This window comes from Pelodiscus sinensis, chromosome 11 (assembly GCF_049634645.1).
Source record: "Pelodiscus sinensis isolate JC-2024 chromosome 11, ASM4963464v1, whole genome shotgun sequence".
In the NCBI taxonomy this organism is placed as follows: Eukaryota; Metazoa; Chordata; order Testudines; family Trionychidae; genus Pelodiscus; species Pelodiscus sinensis.
In genome coordinates, this window is record NC_134721.1 from 38,593,436 (window position 1) to 38,617,686 (window position 24,251).

Here is a 24,251-nt window from a genome sequence, read left to right on the forward strand (position 1 = left end):
AGAGATAAGGTAGAGCAGCAGAGGAGAAGGGGACCAAAGATACCATCCTGTGGAATCCCCATGAAAAGGTGGAAGGGAGATGAGGAAGATCTTTCAAAGGACACATAGAAAAGTATTTAAAGTCCAAAAAGAAGCAGGAAAGACAATAATCTCACTTATGCACTGTGCATGTACAGATGTGTTCAGCCAATCAGGGAATTAGGAGGGAAAAAGTCATATAAACAAACTCAATGAACCTACTTTGAAAATGGAAAATTCACCCACAAATGGCTGCACTGAATTTCTGGATATCTATTTAGATATAGAAAGAACACAACAGACATTGCTTGATTTACTAATCCTATGGACAAATTATAGTGGAAATTATACAGAAGCACTACAAACTTCAAATGGCAAACTTCCACTGTTTGGAATTAAGCATTCAGTACAGTTCCAGAATAAACATCAATATTTTGAAGAGAGGAACATGCTAAAATGACTTGTTCAAGAAGGTGACACCAGGAAATGGAAATGTCTTATTGAGGCATTTGCTTCCTTTGATTCAGATCCATTTATCTCTATTGATCGGGGTCCTCATGTAAAACAAGCAGCTCGTTTGCACATAAACAATTTGATCCGAAGTCCTCAAATAGAGACTTTCATACTGATATTGTTGAACACAATTCATGTTGAATTAACAACATGGTAATGCAATTAAAGTAGCCATTCTGATTTCATACCTTTTCTATTAACTATTGTTTATCTTTGTACAACATTAAATATAGCACCAAGGACAAATAAGCAGTTCTATAAATTATGGATAGAAAGAATCCCTAGTTATAAAAGACTAAATAAAACTGGTTGAAAAGACATAGGCAAAAGACTGTGATTCTCTACTTGGTAGATAGCTTGCATACAGGTCCTTTCCTCATTTTCCTTCCATGTCATTTTAAAGGATTCAGTTAGGCAATCCATCCCTGCTCAAAGACTGTAACCACATACTTCAATCTCATTTACATCAATGGGACTTAAGCACAGTGTTGATTGGGTGGGTATAAGCTTAAATATTTACCTGAGCTGGAGCCTTAGAGCTGCTGTTGACCTGCAGAAGGATGAAATAGTTGGTTTTAGATGCTGGAATATTGATTTATTGGTCACTACAGGTAAAGACTACATTTGACTGGCCTTAACTCAGCCTTCTTCAGTTTTGGAAGAGCATGTTGAATCTTATTTGTCACTCATGGAAGCAGTTTGAGCAGGGACACAATAGCAATCAGAATATCATTTGGAGTTTAATTGAAGGATATGACTGATACAAATAAAAATGTAATGGAATCAAAATAATGTCGGAGGCAGCCATGTGAAGTGTGCTTCTAAAAGAGTATATTCAGAGTTTCTGAATTTACTCCAGTAACGAAAAGCAGCGTTTACCTTTATGTACTGCTTTAGCATTGTAGAGCCAAAAATTAAAAAGAGAATGAGCTGGTTTCCATTCCTCTCATGCAAAGGGGCCCTTTACTTCTCCTGAGGGACTTTTCTGCTGTTTATAATTCATGACTGTTCAGAAGCTTTGGGATCTCAACTATTCCATGATATTTATGAATCATGCTAAATTCTTCTCCATCCTTGATATTTACACCCACTTAATATTTTCAGAAAACTGTAATTGCTTTGTCTGTTAAAAAAAATATATTGGCATTGGAAAAGACTCAGAAAAGGGCAACAAAATGATAAGGGGGTTTGGAATGGGTCCCATATGGAGAAAAGAGAAGACTCAGGGGGGATAGGATAAAGGTCTATAAAATCATGAGTGCTGTGGAAAATGTGAATAAGGAAAAGTTATTTATTTATTCCCACAATATAAGACTTAGGGGTCACCAAATGATATTAATAGGCAGCAGGTTTAAAACAAACAAACGGAAGTTTTGCTTGACTCAGCGCATAGTCAACCTCAGGGTTCAAAAAAGAGCTAGATGGATTCATGGAGGTGAGGATCATCAATGGCTGTTAGCCAGGATGGGTAAGAATGGTGTCCCTACCCTCTGTTTCTCTGGAGGTGGGTGACAGGGGAGGGATCATGTGAGGATTACCTGTTGCGTTCCCTTCCTCTGGGGCATCTGGAATTGGCCACTGTCGGCAGACAGGCTACTGGGCTGGATGGACTGTTGGTCTGACCCAGTACGGCCGTTCTTATGTTCTCTTCAATATAATTAGGCACTCTATATAGGACATCTCTAGGTCTTTTAATTTTTCCCTGATGTTTTGCACAAGATCTGGGACAGGCATAAGGATCTTGTGCAAAATTGGGGTTTTGTGCAAAAAAACCCCCCGTCCATACTGCTTCTTTGTGTGCAAAAACCCCTTGTGCAAAAAGAAACGGCAGAAAATATGCTAATGAGATCATGACTTATGCTAACGAATCTTTCATTAGCATATTTTATGATGGAAGAACTGGCAGTGAAGGCATAGCCTAAGTGTGTGTTCTTCAATTTTGAATGTCCATTTTGAAATTTTGACTTGCAGAAGCACTGAGAGAAACTATTCTTTGAATGTATAAAGTGCTAAATAACACTCAGAACATAAAAAGCCCTTAGACCACTATACTGTCAGTGTGGGAACTTCATGTTCTCTCACACAGCAATATTATTAAATATTCTGAATCATAAAAACTCTATCAGAATAGCTCTTTACATGTTACTTCTCTTACTATTAAAAGATCAAGATGTATGTACAGTCAGTGGTGACCTACTGACATTTCTGCTCAGCGGCATTCCAGTTCCTCTGTTTTTTCACTTTACCCACCGGATGAAGCTATATGCAAATATACTATCTGGAGTCCAGAAATTATATACAGGCAGTCCCCGACTTACGCGGATCCGACTTATGTCGGATCCGCACTTACGAACGGAGCTTTCTCGCCCCGGAAGTCGGGGCGAGAAAGCCCCGTTCGTAAGCTGCTCCGGTGCCCCTGGTCTGCTGGAGACCGTCTCCAGCAGACCAGGGGCACCGGGCGGATTCCCGCGCTTCTGAGGCTTTGCCAGAGCAAAGCCTCAGAAGCGCGGGAACCGCTGCTGCTGCCCCTTGAGACCCGGTGCCTGTGGTCTGCTGGGGACGGTCCCCAGCAGACCACAGGCCCCCGGACTGAAGCCGCAGCCGCGGGGGGGGTCCCGCGCCTCTGAGGCTTTGCCAGAGCAAAGCCTCAGAGGCGCGGGGAACCGCCTCTGCTGCCGCTTTGACTGAAGCGGCAGCAGCGGCGGTTCCCCGCGCCTCTGCGGCTTTGCTCTGGCAAAGCCTCAGAGGCGCGGCACCCCCCCGCGGCTGCGGCTTCAGTCCGGGGGCCTGTGGTCTGCTGGGGACCGTCCCCAGCAGACCACAGGCACCCAGACTGGAGCGGCAGCAGCGGCGGTTCCCCGCGCCTCTGAGGCTTTGCTCTGGCAAAGCCTCAGAGGCGCGGGACCCCCCCGCGGCTGCGGCTTCAGTCAGGGTGCCTGTGGTCTGCTGGGGACTGTCCCCAGCAGACCACAGGCACCCAGACTGAAGCCGCAGCCATGGCGGGGTCCCTCGCCTCTGAGGCTTTGCCAGAGCAAAGCCTCAGAGGCGCGGCACCCCGCTGCCGCTGCGGCTCTGCTCCCCGTGTCCCTGGTCTGCTGGGGGGGGGGCGCAGCTAGTGTGCTCCCCCCCCCCCCAGCAGACCAGGCTTTTGTTTTGGACTCTGGGGCAGAGCAGCTGGGGCGCTGCCGATTGGTCCTGCAGCGCCCGTGGGCACTACTGGACCAACCCGGCAGCACCCCAGCTGCTCTGCCCCAGGTCCTGATTCAGCCGCTGCTGGTCAGTTTCAGCAGCGGCTGAATCAGGACGTCTGGGGCAGAGCAGATGGGGTGCTGCTGGGTTGGTCCAGTAGCACCCCAGCTGCTCTGCCCCAGGCGTCCCCAAGTCAGCTTCTGCTGAAACTGACCAGCGCTGACTACAGGAAGCCCCAGGCAGAGTTGCTCTGCCCCGGGCTTCCTGGAATCAGCTGCTGATCAGTTTCAGCAGCAGCTGACTTGGGGACGCCTGGGGTTCTTAAGTTGATTCTGTATGTAAGTCAGAACTGGCGGTCAGTTTCAGCAGTGTCTGAATCTGGACGCCAGTTCCGACTTACATACAGATTCAACTTAAGAACAAACCTACAGTCCCTATCTTGTACGTAACCCGGGGACTGCCTGTACTCAGATTTCTCCATTCCAGGTTTAACAGGTGGAAACTAAGGATGTTAAGTAGCATGTATTTCACTAATCGAATAATTGATGCATTTTTGCTTCAACTATTTGATTAGTCGATAAGGCGGCACTGCCCCTTTGAAATGCCGCCGCAGTGTTTCAAAGCGGCAGTGCCGCATGGATCCCGGGCTCACTCTGGTGCTGCCACTTTGAAGCATCCCCCTGTTCCCCTCCCCCCTTGCTGCCTCTCTTGCTGAGAGAGGCAGCAAGGTGGGGGAAGCAACTATTTAACTATCCTGTCGACTATCCAATAAGCATTTGCTTATTGGATCGTCAACTAGTCGACTAGTCCTTAATATCCCTAGTGGAAACACTGTTGCCAGGAAATAACTTTTTTCCTAATAAATCATTCTCTTGCAGCTAGAGATATTTGGTAACTTCACTTCAGAAGCAAATCATGATTGCTGTTAGTCAATACAGTTATTCAAAACATTATTCAGAACAGTTATTTTGAAATATCATTAGTGTGGACGCTCCACTGCTGCTATTTCGAAATAACTTCTCCCCAGAGTAATTCAAAGTAATTACTTCCCAATGCATTGTGGGGCTCTATGTCGAGGTAACGCATCCACAATAACGGAGCCTGCCTCAGACTAATTTTGAGGCTCTCTCATAGTGGGGACACTGTATTTTCATTTTCTTATTTTGGGAGTTATTATTTTTAAGTTAGTTATTTTGAAATAATGTTTAAAGGTTCAATCCAACTGTCTTTCAAAATAAAAATTGAGTGGGACTCTAAATTCTGTCCTTATTCTTTAAATTGTCTGCAAGTCTGAAAAAAACAGTCTTTAAAAAAGTAGGTAGCCCCTAAGATGAAATATCTGGTCATATACATCTCCAAAGCCTAAGTTAATGCTCCCTCTATTTTTTTCCTCCCTCACTGAAGCGTTTAAGAAGAACTGACTTCTAAATTTCATCATGAGATCAGAATAACACACTCAAATAACATTCCTCCTGCAATGAGGTTTACCACCTAATTCGAATTAGGGGCTTGAAATCGGAAGCCCATTTCACTGCCGCGTGTAGATGTGGGCAGTTACTTCGGGCTAGTCAATTTCTAAAATGGCGACCGGCCAGGAACATGCAAATCAAGCGTGGGATATTTAAATCCCAATCTTGATTTGCAAGTCCAGTCACCCTCATTAGCCTCTCTAGATCGATCTAGGGGGCTAATGTAGACATACCCTCAGAGAAGGAGAGAAGTAATTTTATTTTTTTAAATATCGACAAGCAACAGTGTAGCTAACTATCTAAATAAAGTAAACTGATCCAAAACTGCAAATGATCATTCCTGTGATTTAAGACTCAGTTACAACTTTTATTTAGTCTCGTAGCAATTTTTACATAATTTCCCTTGAGAAAAAGACAGTTACTTGTCCCATAACTGGTGTTCTTCAGGATGCATTGCTTCTGTCTATTTCACATTAGGCATGTGTGCATGCCACATGCACTATTGCCAGGAGATTTTCCTTCAGCATTACCTGAGGGTTCTGGACACCCCTGGAATGGTGCCTCTATTGTGCAGTATAAGGGGTGCCATGCACTTTCCGCCCACCTTCAGTTTATTTTTACCAGAGATGCCAGCATTGGGGAAGGGAAGTGGGTCATGGAATAGACACGAGCAATACCGAAGAACACCTGTTACAGAACAGATAACCATTTTTCCTTTTAACTTTAGTGTCTTATGAAGCATTTCTAGCTTTAATATGCACTGTATTTTAAATTGTTGCAGTGGCTTTTTGACTAACTTATGCATTTTTCCCTTGTGCCTTTCAGAGACCAACTCATAATGAGAACTTGTAAGGGGATAATACCTATGGGTACGTCTACACTACAGTGTTAATTCAAGTTAACTTAATTCAATATACTTAAAATTCGAATTAAGCTAAATCAAATTAACGCATCTACACACAAAACCTATTCCAAAATAGTGTTTTGCTATTTCGAAATAGCGCATCCACACTTAACACTGAACCGAAGTTAAGGCTGGCCGGAACCAGTGCCGGCAGGGCATCAGGTTAGGACTTAGTGTGTGGGGCTGCTGCCTGAGGCTAACTGAGCTCCGTGCTTAAAGAGACCCGACCTTCACCCCGGGCAGACAGTTCTCAGGGTTCCCCGCTTGCTTGTCTAGCTCGATGAGGGACAGCAAAGCAGTCCTGTCTTGGAGTGCCCTGACTGCCTGCACTTGGGACACCACAGCACTCGGCCACATGGAGCCAGAGCTGCCCCTGGGCATGTGTCTCGTGGGGCTGTTGCCATCAGGCTGGCTGTACTTGCTGCAGACTACCATCCAGGGATCCATCAGGGGGCTGTCAGGATCCAGGAGGCCCTGCAGGAGAATGTCCACCCCAAGGAGCCCTCAGAGCCACCTTCTTCCTCCCCACCGGGGGCTCTTGCCCCATTCCTCCCTCACGTCCTTCCACTTATCCTGCTCTAGCCCCACTTCCTCATGTCAAACAAAAGACACGTATGTTCAAAAATAGAAACTGGGTTTATTGAACAAAACTGGAGGGGGATGAATCATAGAATCATAGAATAATAGGACTGGAAGGGACCTCGAGAGGTCATCGAGTCCAGCCCCCCACCCTCAAGGCAGGATCAAGCTCCGTCTACACCATCCCTGACAGATGTCTATCTAACCTGTTCTTAAATATCTCCAGAGAGGGAGATTCCACCACCTCCCTTGGCAATGAACCTCTGGGGAGACTGGGAAAAGGAGGTGGGAGAGGGAAAGAGAGAGGGTGGGAGAGGGGAGAGGGAAACCTTGGAGGAGGGAACTAAAAGGGGGAAGCCAGGGGAAGAAGGGGGAGGGGAAACTCAGGGCTCAGGGTTGGGGGTCTCACCGGATCAACTTGATTTTCATGCAAACCTGCTCCTGGGTTCGCATGTGGCCTTTGGTGGCCAGGCTGGCAGCTATCCTGCCATAGACGGCCACGTTCCTCCATCTAGTGCAGAGATCCCCCCAAACCTGAATAAGGTCCATGATCTCCACCCTGGCCCAGGAAGATGCCTGTCTTCTCCAGGCCCTGGCAAGCTCCTGGGAGCTGGCAGGCTGCTCCTGGGGAGCAGTGGAGGGGTGGCTGCCAGTGGCTTGTGGCTCATGTTTTGGGGCCACTGGGTCAGGGGCCCCAGTGGCCACTGCTGGCTCTGGGCTGGCAGGCTTGGAGCTGGCACAGGCACTGTGGCCAGAGTCTACCCCTTTAATGGCTCCGGGGCTGGGGGAGAGGAGAGGAAGTTTTCCTGGTTGTGCCAAGAGTGGCCACCAGGGCTCCCTGGGAAGGGCTGGAGGCCCCCTATTTTGAATTAAGTGTGTACACAGCATTTAATTTGAAATAGCTATTTCGAATTTGGCATTATTCCTCGTAGAATGAGGTTTACCAAATTCAGATTAAGCGCTCCGCTATTTTGAATTAATTTCAAAATAGCGGTTTGCATGTATAGACGCTGTTATTTAAAATTAACTTTGCAGTGTAGACATACCCTTATCTTGCATAAAAGGGATCAGCAGAAAGAGAAATAAACTATTTGTTGCATTGAGAATTTGTATTTTGTGCAGCATCTACTGTTGTCACGGGCTGTCATAACATTTTTCAGTATCATGGTTCAGAAAATTCTGGTCAGTCTGCATAAATTTAAAGACTTCAGATTTGTGGTTAATATTTAAGATACTAAAAAGAATACTGTGTGGTCAACAATTCTCTCAAAATATATACTGGATTTTTCCAGAGACTTTTGTCAAGTTTTAATTTTTACAACTAAATGAAAACTTGAGTTTACTCATGGTTTTGTTTGTCTAATGTAGCTACTTCATGAACTTTAAAAGCTCAAAGCCTGGTTCACAATAAAGCTTTCTAAATTTGTGTTCTCCATATGCTCAGGAATGTAAAAGATTAAAGGAAAGCAGCACACCATGTTTGCCAAATATTTCCATGGGATTCTACTTCTGAATAAACTTGAATCAATCTTTGGTAATTCTGTTGTAAAACTAGATACTCCAGAGGTCAAGAATTGATTTAAAATAAAGTATGGATTGTGACCTACAAGTAAGAGAACTTGACCTTCAGTGATGACCTCCTTAAAAAAAATTTTATGAATACTTTTACCAGGAACATGTATCTGCCGAAAATAAAGTATAACCTTACAAGCAGATGATGAAGCTATACTCAGAGTTAAACACAACTAACCCAGCCATTACATGAAATACGAGTAACTCAACAAATCCAGAGTAAGTGTTCCCATTTTATAGGGGGGAAAACTGAGACAAAACCCCTATGTTAGGAGATACTATGGTGATGGATATCACATAAATGCCTATAAGACTACGTCTACACTGCAGCACTATTTCAAGATACAGGAGGTATCCTGAAATAGCTGTTCCATGTCTTTTGAGTGCACCTATTATTTCAAAATATAGTGGGTTTGTTATCGCTACAGCCCTGTAAACCTCATACCATGTGAAATAAGGAATGTTTCAAGCTAGCCAGAGGAGGCATAGCTCAGTGGTTTGAGCAACTTGTGCACTCTTTGAGCCCCAGTGTTGTGAGCTTAATCCTCAAGGGGGCCATTGTGAGGGTAGGAGACTGGACCTCATGACCTTTCAAGGTCCCTTCCAGCTCTATGAGATAGATCTCTCTCCATATTGAAAAAGTGCTGTGTAGACAGTGCCATATTTTGAAATTGACTCAAAGTAAGCTATGCAATTTACATAGCTCAAATTGTGTAAATTATTTCAAGTTACTGGTGACTTAATTCAAAATAAGCCATGCAATTATGCCAAATTGAGCTTTGAAATTTGGAGCATCTACACAGAAATTATTTCAAAATAGAGCACTCTTCCTCCATCTTCTCTTACTCCTCATACAATGCGGGTTACAGGAGTCAGAGTAAGAACTTCTCCAGTTTGACAGTATTTCGATATTATTTTGAAATAACAGCCTGCTGTGTAGACGTGGACTACGTTATTTTGAAATAACGCTAGTTATTTCAAAATAATGTTGCTGTGTAGCCATACCCTAAGTGACTGGAGACTCCAATATCCTTTACACAGGAATAATTGTTTCTGTAACTTGAGAACACTATAACTGTACTGAAAGATATCAATTCATTTTCACTGGAGATTTCGCACATTATGAAGTGCCAGTACCCTAGTAGGGAGTGCTTCCTACAAAAGAAATTGGCTGATTATGTGTAATCATACAGCTAAAATATTTCTTTGCTTATTCAATAGTCTGCAGACAAAGGCAAAATACAGACATCTCTGGATTTTTTTCCATTATTCTAATGCAACAATTCTCACACTATGGGTTGGTGGCCCATTTTAACAGGGTCACCAGAGCCCTGGAGCCCAGGGCTGAAACAGAAACCCCAAGGCGCTGGCCCTGGGTGGCAGAACTCAGATTACAGGACCTGTGCCTGGAGCCGAAACCCTGGTGCTTTGGTCCCACACATGGGGTAGTGGACCTCTGGCAGGTTCCAGCTTTGGTCCCCCGCCTCCTGGAGGAGTGTAGTAATTTTTGTTGTCAGAAGTGGGTCACAATGCAATGAAGTTTAAGAACTCCTATTCCAATGCATCACTTCTCTAATGTCACACGATGTTATTCTGAAAGATTAATTCATCTGATAGGGAATTGATCTGAAAGGGACACATCTTTTTGGTGAATTTTAATAATCTATTATTTTAATCCACAATGTTTAATAAATTGCATCCAGAGCACATGCAGTGGAGTACAGCATCTGTAAAGGGGTTAGAGAAGGCATTCAAATGAAAGCAAGGGGAAATCAGAAAACTAGTGAGCCATCACACTTTTTAAAAATCATTCTGTCTTGCCAGGATCAGGGAGTAATACAGTACTGCTTCTGATAAAATGCAATTTCCTAATGTTCTTGCATTCAAGAAAATATTTATTAGAACAAGAAATAAGTTACTTTTGCTAAGTTTTTATTACTAAACAAAATTTCTTTAAATAGCAGAAGTGTTAGCTGTAATATTTGTAATTATCTCCTTATTCTCTCATCATATTTACAGAATGCTAACATTAGAGAATTAAAATACAAGCATAAATTCCAATATAGCTGTCAGCTTTTTTTAAAATTTATTTATTGAAATGTCCAAATAGAAATTAAATCTTCCCATGCCCTCTTTCATGCAAGGTTGGAAATATCCCACACAGTGTGGCTCAAAATAAGTGGAATCTGCTTGTGTGAGCTAAATTTAGGGAGCTTCTTTATTTTCCAAAGCATACATAAGTTCAGTTTCTCCACTCTACATACTGAAAGCTATCTCTACCATCTTTTACACTTGATATTCCATATCTTAAGCAGATATTTCACCGTATGGAGAGAGACTTTACTGTAGATTAATTAAAATAAAAATTAAACTAAAAAAACCCACAAAGCTTGTCCAACTGAATATGCTTTTCCCCCTATTATGGTGTTATATGTCAATGTTTATCAGGCAAAATTGTCTTTGCTCTTAGCTATACCAGACAGAAAGTGTTTGCACAAAGTAAAAGCAACTTTGATGGAGAACAAGCACAACGTCTTCAGTCCTAATTTGATTAGAGGAATATGGTGTCTGTTCTGGATTACTCCTTACTTGATGACAAAATTGATATGTCCCAAAATCCCTTGAAAATAATAAGAGCTAATTTCTTCCTCCCAAGAGTTCTTCTTATGTTTCCAACTCATAATTTTAAAATCGTAGATAAATCTTGAATGCTACATGGAGAATACAAAAACATAAGCTCTGAGATTCCAATTGTATTTAACATTGTTTTTCCAGAACTCAGTGGTCTCCAACCTTTTTAAGCATAAGATCGCTTTTTTAACTGAAGTGCAATCCAGGATCTACCTCAACCCCGAGCACCCTTGCCCCGCCTCCTTCCCCCTTTTGCTGAGGCCCCGCCCCTGCTCACTCCATCCTCCCTCCCATATCATCACTCACTTTTATCAGGCTGGGGGCAGGGGTGTGGGGTGCAGCAGGGATTCAGGACTGGGGCCCGGGTTTGAAATGCGAGCTCCAGCTGGGCACCACGTACCACAGATGGCTTCTGGGTGGTGGTGCATGGGGCTAAATCAGGCTCACTCCTACCCTGGCCCTGCACTATTCCCAAGGCAGACAGCAAACTCTCTCCATCCCTTTCCCCCTCTGCTCAGTGGAAAGTCCAAGGGTGCCCCAGCCCCAGCTCTCCTCCCCAGTTCCGAGGTCACCTCAGATCTTGCCTCCCCTTCCCAGGCCCTGCTCTTCCTCCCCCCCGGCAGCTGGGGAGGGGAGCTATGGAGAGATCGCGCCCAACTCTGCCCCCAGGCCGCTTGCAGGAAGGAGCCACTCCAAGGCCTTGCCAGGCCCTGCGCTCTCCCCCCAGTCACTGTGGAGGAGGGAGGCCACACGTGGCAGCTGAGCATTGGGGAAAGGAGAGGGGGGTGGATAGAGGGACAGTGGGATACAGAGAGACGTGATGATGTTACTCTGTCATCCTGAGGAAAAGGTTTCTTATATATATAGAGAGAGAGACTTTTTAAATATATACAGTAACTTTTCTGTACAGTCTTAAGAAACCATAGACAGATCTAGAAAAATGAGGATTTTTATTGTACAGAATGCTATATAATATGGAATGACCAGAATCTAGATTAAATTTTTAAACTTTTAACAGTTAATCATTATCTCTTATATGTGCAAGTTCAGCAGCTAATGCAATGGGGTTCTGATTTTGGTTTGGGCCTCTGTATACTGCTGGGAGATATAGACAGTCTTTGCCTTAAAGATCTTATAATCTAAACAGGTAAGTCTGACAAGGAAGGGAAATGAGAGCACAGAGAGTTGAACATGTTCAAGGTCCTGCATTGGATTAGTAGCACAGCCAGGAATAGAATCTATGTCTCGTGAGTCCAATGCCCCATCCAATGCTCTGACCTACATTTACATTCACCATATTTTTATCATGAACACTATTTAATACCATTTCTACTGACAATGTTCCTTCATTACTGCAGCTATTAGCTAGAACATGGTGTATTTTCCCCTTGATACAAACAGCTGCGTAGCTTTGCTGTGCACTGCTAAATAGGTGGAACATTCTAGACCAGAGATGACTGCACTTCACAAGGTACAGAGGGATATTGTAGTTAGAAAGCAGGCTGATTATCTGGGATGAAATATCCTAGGAAGCGTAAAGACTGACTCTGTTGTAATGAATTCAACAAGAATAACTAGATGAAGAAGTAAAAGAAAGGACTATGCAGCACTTGAAAGACTAACAAGATGGTTTATCAGGTGATGAGCTTTTGTGGGTCAGACCCACTTCCTCAAATCAAATTCTGAGGAAGTGGGTCTGGCCCACAAAAGCTCATCACCTAATAAACCATCTTGTTAGTCTTTCAAGTGCTGCATAGTCCTTTCTTTTGTTTCAGCAAGATCAGACTAACATGGCTACATCTCTATTACTATTCTAGATGAGGAAGTGTAACTCTGCAAGACTGGACTAACTTGTGTGCGGGATGGATCATGTATCTTTAATTTGAGTGTAAGTTAAAATATTTTAGGTCCCTTTGCTGAACATCTGCAAAAACAAAATAGATGGACTAAAATGAGTTCAGTTATCGCCAGCTAGATAAACCTCAGAAAAGGAAATTAAGGGCAGGAAAAATCTGAGATTTCCTTAACCTCTTCCACTTCTCAATCATATTAATTCCTGGTGCATTCCCTTCTGACATCTCCTCTATCTTAATAAGAATCCCCAGGAGATCTACAGGCATGCTGTTTCTGGGTCTCAAAATATCTCTCTCCTGGAAGTTAAAGGCCAACACTTTACTATAGATGTGAAATTAGATCTCTTTCTCACCTCCCTCTTTCTGTTTCAAACATGCACTAGAAATTGACCTACTTCATTACCACTTACTGTAAAGTTCTAGAATGTCCCACTGGGTCCTGCTGCTGCACCAATTCCCGGTCACTTCAAATAACTTCTGTGTGTTCTGGTTTGACTGAGTTATTTCAGAACTTATCTAGTCACTGCCTCCATCCCTCCCCAGTAACTCCCATGGAAATTGAATTGTCTCAGATATCAGTCTCCTAGGAATGCTAAAACAAGGAACTTAAGCTTTCTGCTAACTGTGCCATAGGAGTTGGATGGTAAATAATGATGCAAAAATAGTAATGTAGCTAGGTGCTTTACCTGCCCCTATGCTAATATACTTCAAGGAAATGTTGCCAATAATCCTGAAAAAAACACTCCTTGGGTATTCCACTGTTGGTGTTGGGTTAGTCCCAGCACCACAGATCAGAGATTTTTCTAGTAGTGTTTGGCCTGGCCATTCATGCATAGTGGGGAGGCACATGCTGTTCGCATCTTGCAATTCACACACCCAGCCAGTGTACCCTAATAGAGCTGATATGAAGAAGTGGGAAGGACAGCTGGGTTATGGAGCACCCACAGGAACACACATCTCGAAGAACTGTCGTTACTACAGAAGGTGAGTAACTTCCTTTTCTTCTTTGAGTGATGTCCCTGTAGGTGCTCCACTGTTGATGACTATACAGTAGTACCCAACGTTGGTAGGAGGGCTTTGGTTTAACTCTTGTGAGACAGGGAAAGAACTGCACTGGCAGCATTGGGGGGTCACAGTCATCTCTGTGGAAACTGCATAATGTCTCATGGAGGCATGGTTAGATGACCAAGTGGCAGCACAGCAAATGTCCTTAAAAGGGACCCCTTTGAGGAATGTTGTTGAGGCTGCTGTAGCTCATGTTGAGTGAGCTCTGGGAGACATAGGGAGAGGTCTGTCCTGTAGGAAGTAGCACTCGGTAGTACAAGATGAAATCAGCTTGGAGATGCACTGAGAGGAGAGAGGTGTTCCATGAGAACGTTCAGCTCGTGAGATGCATAAAATATGCAATTTGCAAACGAGTCGTGTGTGTTCTATATAGAAGGACAGAGCCCTGTGTACATCAAGGGTATTAAAGGTCTAGAGAACATGATCTATGAAGGAAGACTGAAAGAATTAGGCTTGTTTAGTTTGGAAAGGAGAAGACTGAGATGGGACGTGATAGCGGTTTTCAGGTATCTAAAAGGGTGTCACAAGGAGGAGGCCTCTGAGGATAGGACAAGAAGCAATGGGCTTAAACTGCAGCAAAGGAGGTTTAGGCTGGACATTAGGAAAAACTTCCTAACTGTCAGGGTGGTTAAACACTGAATAAGTTGCCTAGGGAGGTTGTGGAATCCCCATCTCTAGAGATATTTAAGGGCAGGTTAGACAAGTCCTTAGCCTGTTGGCCTTGTCAGACTGGCTGCGTTCATGCCTGCTGGTTTGGGGCTACAGAGCCTTGTCAAAAAGCAGCAATTGCAGCCTCAGTTCCCTATCTTTGCAGGCTCTGGTGACAAGGCTTCAGCAGTGTATGAACTTCTGGGGAACATGGGCCTCACCCAGACAGGGTATGCAAGACCCGTGTCCATCCGCTCTTTTACTCTCTTTTTTTGGTCCATAGTGTGAAGTGAAGGTTTGTTCTCTCTCTCTCTTTTTTTTAAATGAAGGCTGAAGAGGCCACCACCAGAGGCTAATGGTGCAGCTCCCTCGGAAAATGCTTTGGGGAGGGGGGATAACAACTAACAACTAAGTGGCAATAACGACTGTGAACGTTAAAACAACAATTCTAACTAAAATGCTAATTCTAGGAATCACAAGGAAGGAGAGGAGTCAAGCTCTGTCTGCAACTGAGGGCAGTAACGAAGGAACTGAGGGCACATGGGCCACACACGCAAACTGCAAGGTGTGAACGGCACACACATACACACCCCGCCACCAAGGCCGGCTCGGGCCATTCCTGCGCCCCTGGCAGCAGGTGTGCAACGCATGCGCAGCTCTGCCCCCAGGCACACGGCTCATTCGCGGCCCTGCCCCCCGGTGCACTGCATACCCTACAGCTGCTATTGGGCAGCTCTCAGCCCCGGGTGCGTGGTGCCTGACTGCAGCTCTAAAGGGCACCGCGTGGCTGGGCGCAGCGCCCCTTACAGCTGCCATCAGGTGCCCGCCATAGGTTGGTGCCCTTGGCAGCTGCCCGGCTAGCCCTCCCCTTAATCTGGCTCTGCCCGCCTCACATGCGCGGCCCAGCCAAACACTGCTAAAAAAATCTCCGATCTGCAACTCTGGGACAAGTCCAACACCCACAGGGACATCACTTGAAGAACAAAACTTCTCTATTCATATTTAGATGAAGCATTGGGGGTCTTATTCTCACACTGTTCAATATTCAGAAGTGATACAGAAGGAAGTGATTTCAGAAGAAAGTTAGGCTACAAACATAATTAACCTATACTACTATTACATCAGTAAAATGATGGCACTAACTGTGATTCTACAATCAAGAGTGAATTCAGTATTTCAGTTAAGGTAACAGACCTTTGTTTTGCATGAAGAATAGTATTCTCTCCCCTAAACTTGCAACATATACTCTATAAGTGAAGATTGATTTTTTCTGATTATTTTCTAGTAAATTTGTTATTTACTTTCAGTTAAAATTAAATTAAAAGAACTCTTTTAGAAACTTTACTTTCAATCTCTTATTTCAGAAAGCCTCCTGGAAAGTGGATAATAATAATATTGGTTGTAGAAGTTTAAAAAATCTAGCTTTCCCAATTGCGTGAAAAATCTTGAAAATATGGACAACGTTATTTTTGGTTGCTAGCAGCATCTTGTTTTACAAAAATAATCTCGAAACTCCTGCTGTTTGTGGAAATGTAAAAAGCCACTTTGAGATCCTGTCTAAATATAAAAAATGGGTCAAGGGAAATATACATAACACAATGTATGGATATCAGACAAGACTGCTGCATACACACCAGCAGATAAAAACTCAAAAAGAATTGAAAGTGAAGCCAACTAACTATACACACCTGTAGTCATCTGCCCAGTGTCACACACCTCGATACAAGTACTCTATAACACAGATACTGCTTCACAATCTTAACACTGACATAACAGGAATGCATACCCTATAGTAGTCCCTTCCTCAAACTTGATTCAGTATGATCCCAGACTGAAGGGACAATATGAAGGAGGAATTTGTTTGGTAGGTAACAGGAGATAAGATTCTGGAGAAAAAGTGCAAAAAAATTTGCTGTATCTTGTGGGTTGTGCTTTCAAAAGCTCATGATACATTTTTAAAAAAACCAACAAATGGTCTGGTAGCACTTTATAGACTAACAAAATACATAGCTGGTATCATGAGCTTTCGTGGGCACTGTGCCCATGAAAGCTCATGATACCATCTACATGTTTTGTTAGTCTATAAAGTGCTACCAGACCATTTGTTGTTGTTTTTGTTTTTTTGTAACAGACTAACACGGCTACCCCCTGAAGCTTCTGATAGATTTTTTGTTAGTTTCTATGGGTATGTCTACACTAGCCCCCTAGTTCGAACTAGGGAGGCTAATGTAGGCATTCGAACTTGCAAATGAAGCCAGGGATTTAAATATCCCAGGCTTTATTTGCATGTTCCCATCCGGCTGCCATTTTTAAACGCCACTAGTCCGCACTAACTGCCTGGCTCATGCTGGGGCCACTGGCAGTTAAACGGTAATTTGAATTAAGTCCTTAGTTTGAAATACCTGTTACACCTCATTCCAAGAGAAGTAACAGGTAATTCAAACTAAGGACTTAGTTTGAATTACCATCTAACTGCCCCATGTAGCCATGGTCAGTTAGTCCGGACTAGTGGCATTTAAAAATGGCGGCCGGACGGGAACGTGCAAATAAAGCCCGGGATATTTAAATCCCGGGCTTCATTTACAAGTTCAAATGCCTAAATTAGCCTCCCTGGTTCGAACTAGGGGGCTAGTGTAGACATACCCTAAGGGTATGTCTATACAGCAAAGTTATTTTGAAATAACAGCTGTTATTAAATTAAATTGAAATAGCGGAGGGTTTATTTCAAAATTGGTAAACCTCATTCCATGAGGAATACACCAATTTCGCAATTGCTATTTTGAAATAAGCGCTTTGTAGATGATTATTTCAAAATAGGGGGATCCAGCCCTTCCCAGGGTGCCCTGGTGGCCACTCTGGGCACAACCATGTAAACTCCTCTCCCTCCCCCCATCCGGAGCCCTTAAAGGGATAGACTCTGGCCACAGTGCCTGTGCCAGCTCCAAGCCTGCCAGCCCAGAGCCAGCAGTCACTGCCCTTGACCCAGTGGCCCCAGCATGAGCCAGGCAGCCAGTGCCAGCCAGCCTCTGCTGCCTTCCCAGCTACCACTCCTCCTCCCACTCCTTCTCCACCTCCTGCTTCTTCCTTCCCACCCTCCCCACACCCCCAGGAACGCCGAGGCCCTCATACCCCCAGTGCTGGAAGACAGTTGGGCCAGCAAGACCCCCAACCCTGAGCTTCTCTTCCCCCTTCCTCCTCTTGCCTCCCTCTGCCAGCTCCCTCCTCCCAGGTTTCCCCCTCCCATCTCCCATCTTCTTTCCCCAGTCTCACCTCAGTTTCATTCCCTCCACCCCAGTTTTGTTCAAGAAAGAGGCTTTGTTGTAACGAACATGTGTCTTTTATTGTACAGCAGGAAGGGGGGGGCTGGGAGGGTAAGTGGAAGGACACGAGGGAGGAATGAGGCACAAGCCCCCAGCGGGGCACACCAGGGAGACTGTTACTGCCTGCAGAACATGCTGCCAGGCTCACAGCAACACGTCCAGGAGAAGCACCAGAGTGCCCAGGGGTGGCTGCGGCTCCATGGTGCAGAGTGCTGTGGTGTCCTGTGTGAGGGCAACCATATCATACAGAGAAAAAAATGCTTTGTTGTCCCTCAGTGAGGTAGGCAAGCAAGCAGGGAAATCTTAGAACCGGCTGTCGGGGGGGAGGTCCCTTTAAGCATAGGCTTCAGATAGCCTCAGGGTATGTCTACACTACCCCGCTAGTTCGAACTAGCGGGGTAATGTAGGCATACCGCACTTGCTAATGAAGCCCGGGATTTGAATTTCCCGGGCTTCATTAGCATAAGCGGGGAGCCGCCATTTTTAAATCCCCGCTGCTTCGAACCCCGTGTAGCGCGGCTACACGGGGCTCGAACTAGGTAGTTCGGACTAGGGTGCCTATTCCGAACTACCGGTACACCTCGTTTCACGAGGAGTAACGGTAGTTCGGAATAGGCACCCTAGTCCGAACTACCTAGTTCGAGCCCCGTGTAGCCGCGCTACACGGGGTTCGAAGCAGCGGGGATTTAAAAATGGCGGCTCCCCGCTTATGCTAATGAAGCCCGGGAAATTCAAATCCCAGGCTTCATTAGCAAGTGCGGTATGCCTACATTACCCCGCTAGTTCGAACTAGCGGGGTAGTGTAGACATACCCTCAGACAGCAGCCACACAAGGTAACTCCTGACCTGATGCGCTGCCAGAACTGGTTCTGGCCAGCCTTAAATGCGATTCAGCGTCCTAGTAGTGTGGACGCGCTATTTTCAAATAGCAAAATGCTATTTCAAAATGCATTTTGTGTCTAGACGCGTTATTTTGAAATAACTGTTTCAAAATAAGCTATTTCGAAATAATGCTATAGTGTAGACATACCCTAAGGTGCTGCAAGGACTATGCACTGTTTTTTCTAAGTTTTTCCAATAAGATCAGACTTTTGTGTACAGACAAGGAGGTTTAGTTGTAGTACATATAGTAAGAAGGAGAAGGGTTATATACTGCTAAATTAATTTTTTTTCCTTTTCTTGCTTTTGAAGTAAGTGATGGGTGCAACTGCTTGGAATGATACACAGTCTAGTGGGTTTTGTGTAAGTATAGTTAAAACCTGATGCAGTTACTTAGAGAAACCTAAGAGCACTTTTTGGGATTACACTTTGAGTACTTTCCGCCACTACACCTGTTTTGGGGTTGTTGTTTTTTCAGACACTCATGGTATTACATAAATGCAAGCCGAGTGAAATCCTCTGTCTCTGTACTTCTCAGTAATATACTTGAACATCATATTCAGAAACATCATTATTTAACTTGTAAAGCTTTGTTTAACTTTTAGGTATCAGTAAGGACAACCTGGCATTGATTCATCTGCTTCAGCCTTTAACAAGACCATTGGGTACTGAATGCATTTTTAGTAACTCTGCAAGATGCCAAGATATGACAATGTTCTCTGCAAGGAACTCATTCACTTTTATTGAGTGAATTCTTAAGAGGATAAGTATCATTTCAAGTGGCACCTGCAGGGAGAATGGCAATACTTGCTTAGCCACCAGTCCAAAAATGGAAGTTAAGTGCTAGTCAGTAAACTGTAGTTCAGTTAATTTGATTCAGTAATTCAGATTTCTTTCAGAATCATAATTTGTCCAGTTGTCTCCATGGTGCAGTAACTCTGTTCACTCTTTCCCCCTGTGAAATGGATCCCTTTCTATATGATTTTTTTTATCGATTTTAGATACATTAAATAGCTGACTCACTGCCTCTTCACCCCACCTGCTCTTAAGACTGAAGGCTAATACCACTGAAGCCAGACACATGATTCTTTACCTAGAGTTAATTTGCCTTCAAAGAAAGCTTCACTCTTGTAATAGATAGGAGTGCTGGCCAGCACCTGGTGACTAAGGGGTTAAACTCAGGTAGCTACCAATGGTGTTGGCAGGGGGACAGAAGAACCAATGAGGATACAGTACTAAAATTTGAATTGTATAAGGTACCTTGCCTGCTTTCTTTCTTGGGGAAGTTAAGCCAAGAGTTGAGACACACAGAATGATTTAAATCCAGACAGGACTATCATGCCTCCAAGGAATTTGGGGCATGGATGTGGACTGAACCAGGAAGGGATTGTGAGTAAATAAAGGGAAATGTGAATTTGGATGTGATTAGGGTATTTTTCTTTATTTTTGTGGTTTTGGTTTGTGTGCATACCCCGCAGTGAAGCAGGTGCGTTTAAGACCCTGTGAGTGGAGGAAGTCCTGCCCCTTCATGCAGAATGGGCTTGCTCCAAATGCTGGAGCAGTATAAAAGGCAGCACAGAAGCTCAGCCTGGGCTGGCCAGCAAATGGGAAAGACCTTCAGCCAGAGCTCCGGGGCTGCAACAGCCAGCGATCCAGACAGTGGGAACCGAAGTTCCTGGACACTGCCACTACACAAACCCAGCTGAGCCCCCAAGGGGAAGCCACTGCCAGGGAACTGAAAGCCCCCACTGCTACGTGGGATGACATGTCAGCGACACCAGTTGGAAGGGATCCATGAAGGGTAGACCAGTTCCCCTACAGCAGGGGTGGGCAATAATTTTTGGCCGGGGGCCACTTCAAAAATTTTTGAAGAGGCCCCAAGCTGCCCCAAAAGGCACGGGGCCAGGATGCTTCTGGGCTCCCTTGCCCCCAAACCCCAACTGGCCTGGGGGTGGGAGGAGTGTGCAAAGCCTCCTCCTGCCCTACCTCTGCCCTGTCCAAGCATACGGCACTTTGAAGTGCCATGTGCTCCTCGCAGGGTGGGGGGGAGGGCAGAGGAAACTCCTCACAGGGTGGGAGGAAGTTTCGTGCGCTTCCCTGCCCCAAGGCCCTAATCGGCCTGGGGGCAGGGAAGCAGCAGGGCCTCTGTGATCTGGATCAACCCACTTGGCAGGCCGGATCCAGCCTGCGGAGGCCCTTTTGCCCACTCCTGAGCTACAGACTCTGGTTACTAGACCATACTGCCCTGGGACAAGGGCTGCTTATAGACTCTGGCCAGTCAACTGTACTGCCCTGTGAGCAAGGCTACCAACCAGCTCATTGTGCCACCCTTAGACAAAGGCTATTTGCTGACTCTGGCCATTGGGCCATACTACCTTGCAATCAGGGCTGCTTACAGACTCGGTGTTACCCTAAGACAATGGAATATTTACAGACTCTAGAGATGGTCGGCAACCCTGTGGCTGAGCAGGTGGCTTCATCACTTCTGTATAGTCTCACACCTGTGGTGGGGTGTGCATACGCCACCACACCTCTCCTCCCCCATTCACTATCTAAGAATTGTTCCCAGAGATTTTCTCTGTTTTAATTTGTTACACTCAATTGCTCTGTAATACCTAGCAATCAAGTATGCTTTATCAAGTATATCTTTTGTTTTGTAATAAAAATCATTTTTAAGGTGATTTGATTCTTGTGTCCTGGAAAGTAAGAGGGGCCTGAGGGGGTCTGTGTGTGTCTAAGACTGGGTGGTCAACTATCAGAGATGGCAGCTTGTTTTTCTCTTTTTTTCCCCCAAGCTCTTTTGAGGCAAAAGAGTTTGGGATACCCCTGGGGGAGGAATTCGAATGTTCTCCCCTATTTTCTTTTAGGGTAAATCACTTGAGGGTGGCAGATTTTTTTTTTCAGAGACAGTGCATCTGTGACTCTGGAGAGTTTTTGTAAGCAGAGCCCGGAGAGGCAAAGTATTCAAAGTCATTGCAGCCTCACCTTCTTCACTCAGGGTATGTCTACACTAACCCCCTAGTTCAAACTAGGGGGGTAATGTATGCATACCGAACTTGCTAATGAAGCCCGGGATTTGAATTTCCCGGGCTTCATTAGCATAAAGCCGGCGCCGCCATTTTTAAAAGCCGGCTAGTGCGAACCCCGTGCCGCGCGGCAACATGCGGCACGGACTAGATAGTTCGGATTAGGCTTCCTAATCCGAACTATCTGTACACCTCATTCCACGAGGCGTACAGATAGTTTGGATTAGAAGCCTAATCCGAACTATCTAGTCCGTGCCGCGTGTAGCCGGCACGGGGTTCGCACTAGCCGGCTTTTAAAAATGGCGGCGCCGGCTTTATGCTAATGAAGCCCGGGAAATTCAAATCCCGGGCTTCATTAGCAAGTTTGGTATGCATACATTACCCCCCTAGTTCGAACTAGGGGGGTAGTGTAGACATACCCTCAGAGTGCCAGCTTGAGGAATAGCCCTGACAAGTCTGCAATGTGAATCTCTAGATGGTGGAATCTCCATCCCTAGAGGTTTTTAAGTGCCATCTTAACAAGGCCTTGGCTGGGATTATTTAGTTGGCATTGGTCCTGCTTTTAGCAGGGGTTTTGACTCAATTAGCTCCTGTGGTCTCTTCCCACCGTATGATTCTAAGTGCAGAAGGGATTTTAATTTGAGTCCTCTATATTGCAGGAGAATGCCCAACCCATTCAGTTATTGGGATATTCTGGGATGGTGGGAGTCTCTCGTTCCTATTGAAGCTGTTCCGCTTTCATATAAGTAATTAATATAAGTAATTGGTTATCAGATGATCAATAGCAGACAGGCACACTTTGACACACACTACTTCTACTATTCTAAAGTACTGACAATCTTCCCCTGAGATTTTAATGACGTAGAAACCAGGACTAGCATTTACACTAGGAAACAACCATAAAATACAAACTGTTGCTGCCTAGCCTAAGATACTGTTAACCCAATTACTAACCATCTATTCATTGGAAGTAGGGAGGAATTTGTTATGAATCTGAAAGTTGAAGGGAACTCCAGAGAAAGTGATCAAATAATTATAGATTTCATGATTCTCAGGAAAGGACGAAGTGAGAGCAGCAGAATAAGAACAATGATTTAAAAACTCAGATCTTAAACAGAAAACTGATAAGTATGTTCCCATTGGAAGAAAATTTAAGGGGAAAAATAATTCAGTGAGTTATTTCTCAAAGAAACAGCATTAAAAGAACAGCAGCAAATCATCCTGATCCAAAGGAAGGATGATCAGAATAAGAGGCAACTATAGTTGTATCAGGTCCTTTACAACTAAAAATAAAAAGACGTGGACAGATTGCTAAAGAATACAAAAGAATAGTGTAAGCATGCAGCGATAAAATTAGAAAAGCAAAGGCACAAATTGAGTTACACCTACCAAGGGATATAAAGGCTCTATAAATACATTAGCACAAGAGAAAGTCAAAGGAAAGTTTAGGTCTACTACTTAGCAGGGAAGGAGAGCTAACAGACAACACCAAGAAGACTCAGGTGTTTAATTCCTATACAATGCCAATTTTCACTTAAAATAAAGATAATTGTGCCCAGATAAGTAACACAATTAATATTAACAATAAGGGGAGGGAATATGAGCTATACTGGGGGAAAAAACAGGTTAAAAATTTAAATATGATAGATGTTTTCAAATAGTGGAGTCTGACACCATTCATCCTTGGGTTCTTAAGGAACAAGCTGAAACTATTTTGGAACCATTAGCAATTATCTCTGAGAACTCATGGAAGATGGGTGAGGAAGTCCAAAAGTAGTATCTAGCTTTAAAAAGGGAACAAAGATGACCTGATGCATTATAGACCAGTTCGCCTAACTTTGAAAAGTAGAAATATGTTGGAACAAATTATTAAACAATTAATGTATAGGCCCCTACAGCAAGGTTTGCTCTAAGTTTTTCCATCCTTGGGCAGAATTAATTTTGTTATGTGCATTGAGGAATGCGCAGATGTGTACCACCATTAGAAACAAATGCTGTTTGTTGTAAGCAACTGTGGGTGCTCTGCTAATCAGCTGGGTGGCACCTGAATATCTGCTGGGTGGCCGCCCAAGCGCTCAGCTTACAGGGAACACTGCCCTAGAGTATAATATGGTGATAAGCAGTAGCCAACATGGACTTCTCAAGAAGAAACCTAATTTCCTTCTTGGACATGATTACAGGGCTAGTAGATAGAGAGAAGGGATGCGGTAGACATGATATACCTTGATTTTTGTAAAGAGGTTGACATGTTCCCAGTACGACATTCTTCATAGGCAAACTAAGGATATAAATTGTAGCTTAAACCACTACGAAGGCGGGTGCAATTTGAAAGATGATACTCAAGGAGTAGTACCAATGGTCCACGGACAAACTGGAAAGATGAATCTTGTGGTGTCCCTCAGGTTGTAGTCTTGGATCCAGCACTATTTTTATGAATGATTTGGATAGTGAAGTAGAAATTATGTGGATGACACCCAGCTGGCAGAGGTAGCAAGCCCTTTGACGGACAGGATTAGAATTCAAAACAACCAGAAATATCTAAGACATGAGAGAGAGTTTTTCCACTCTACTTGGGCTTGATGGGT

At 44.3% G+C, this 24,251-nt stretch overlaps 1 protein-coding gene across 16 annotated transcripts in view; it reads right to left on the reverse strand.

The window, feature by feature from the left end:
• The window catches only part of LOC102448489 (plasma membrane calcium-transporting ATPase 2), an 858,088-nt gene that overhangs the window by 656,742 nt on the left and 177,095 nt on the right, over nucleotides 1-24,251 (reverse strand). For 14 of the 16 annotated variants that reach the window (XR_012906525.1, XR_012906526.1, XM_075939336.1 and 11 more), the window contains exon 2: nucleotides 1,052-1,081. The exons of the other annotated variants lie outside the window; for them this stretch is intronic. The gene's annotated coding sequence lies outside the window, so the exon portion shown is untranslated. The remainder of the gene's footprint in view (nucleotides 1-1,051; nucleotides 1,082-24,251) is intronic. 16 annotated transcript variants of the gene reach the window in all.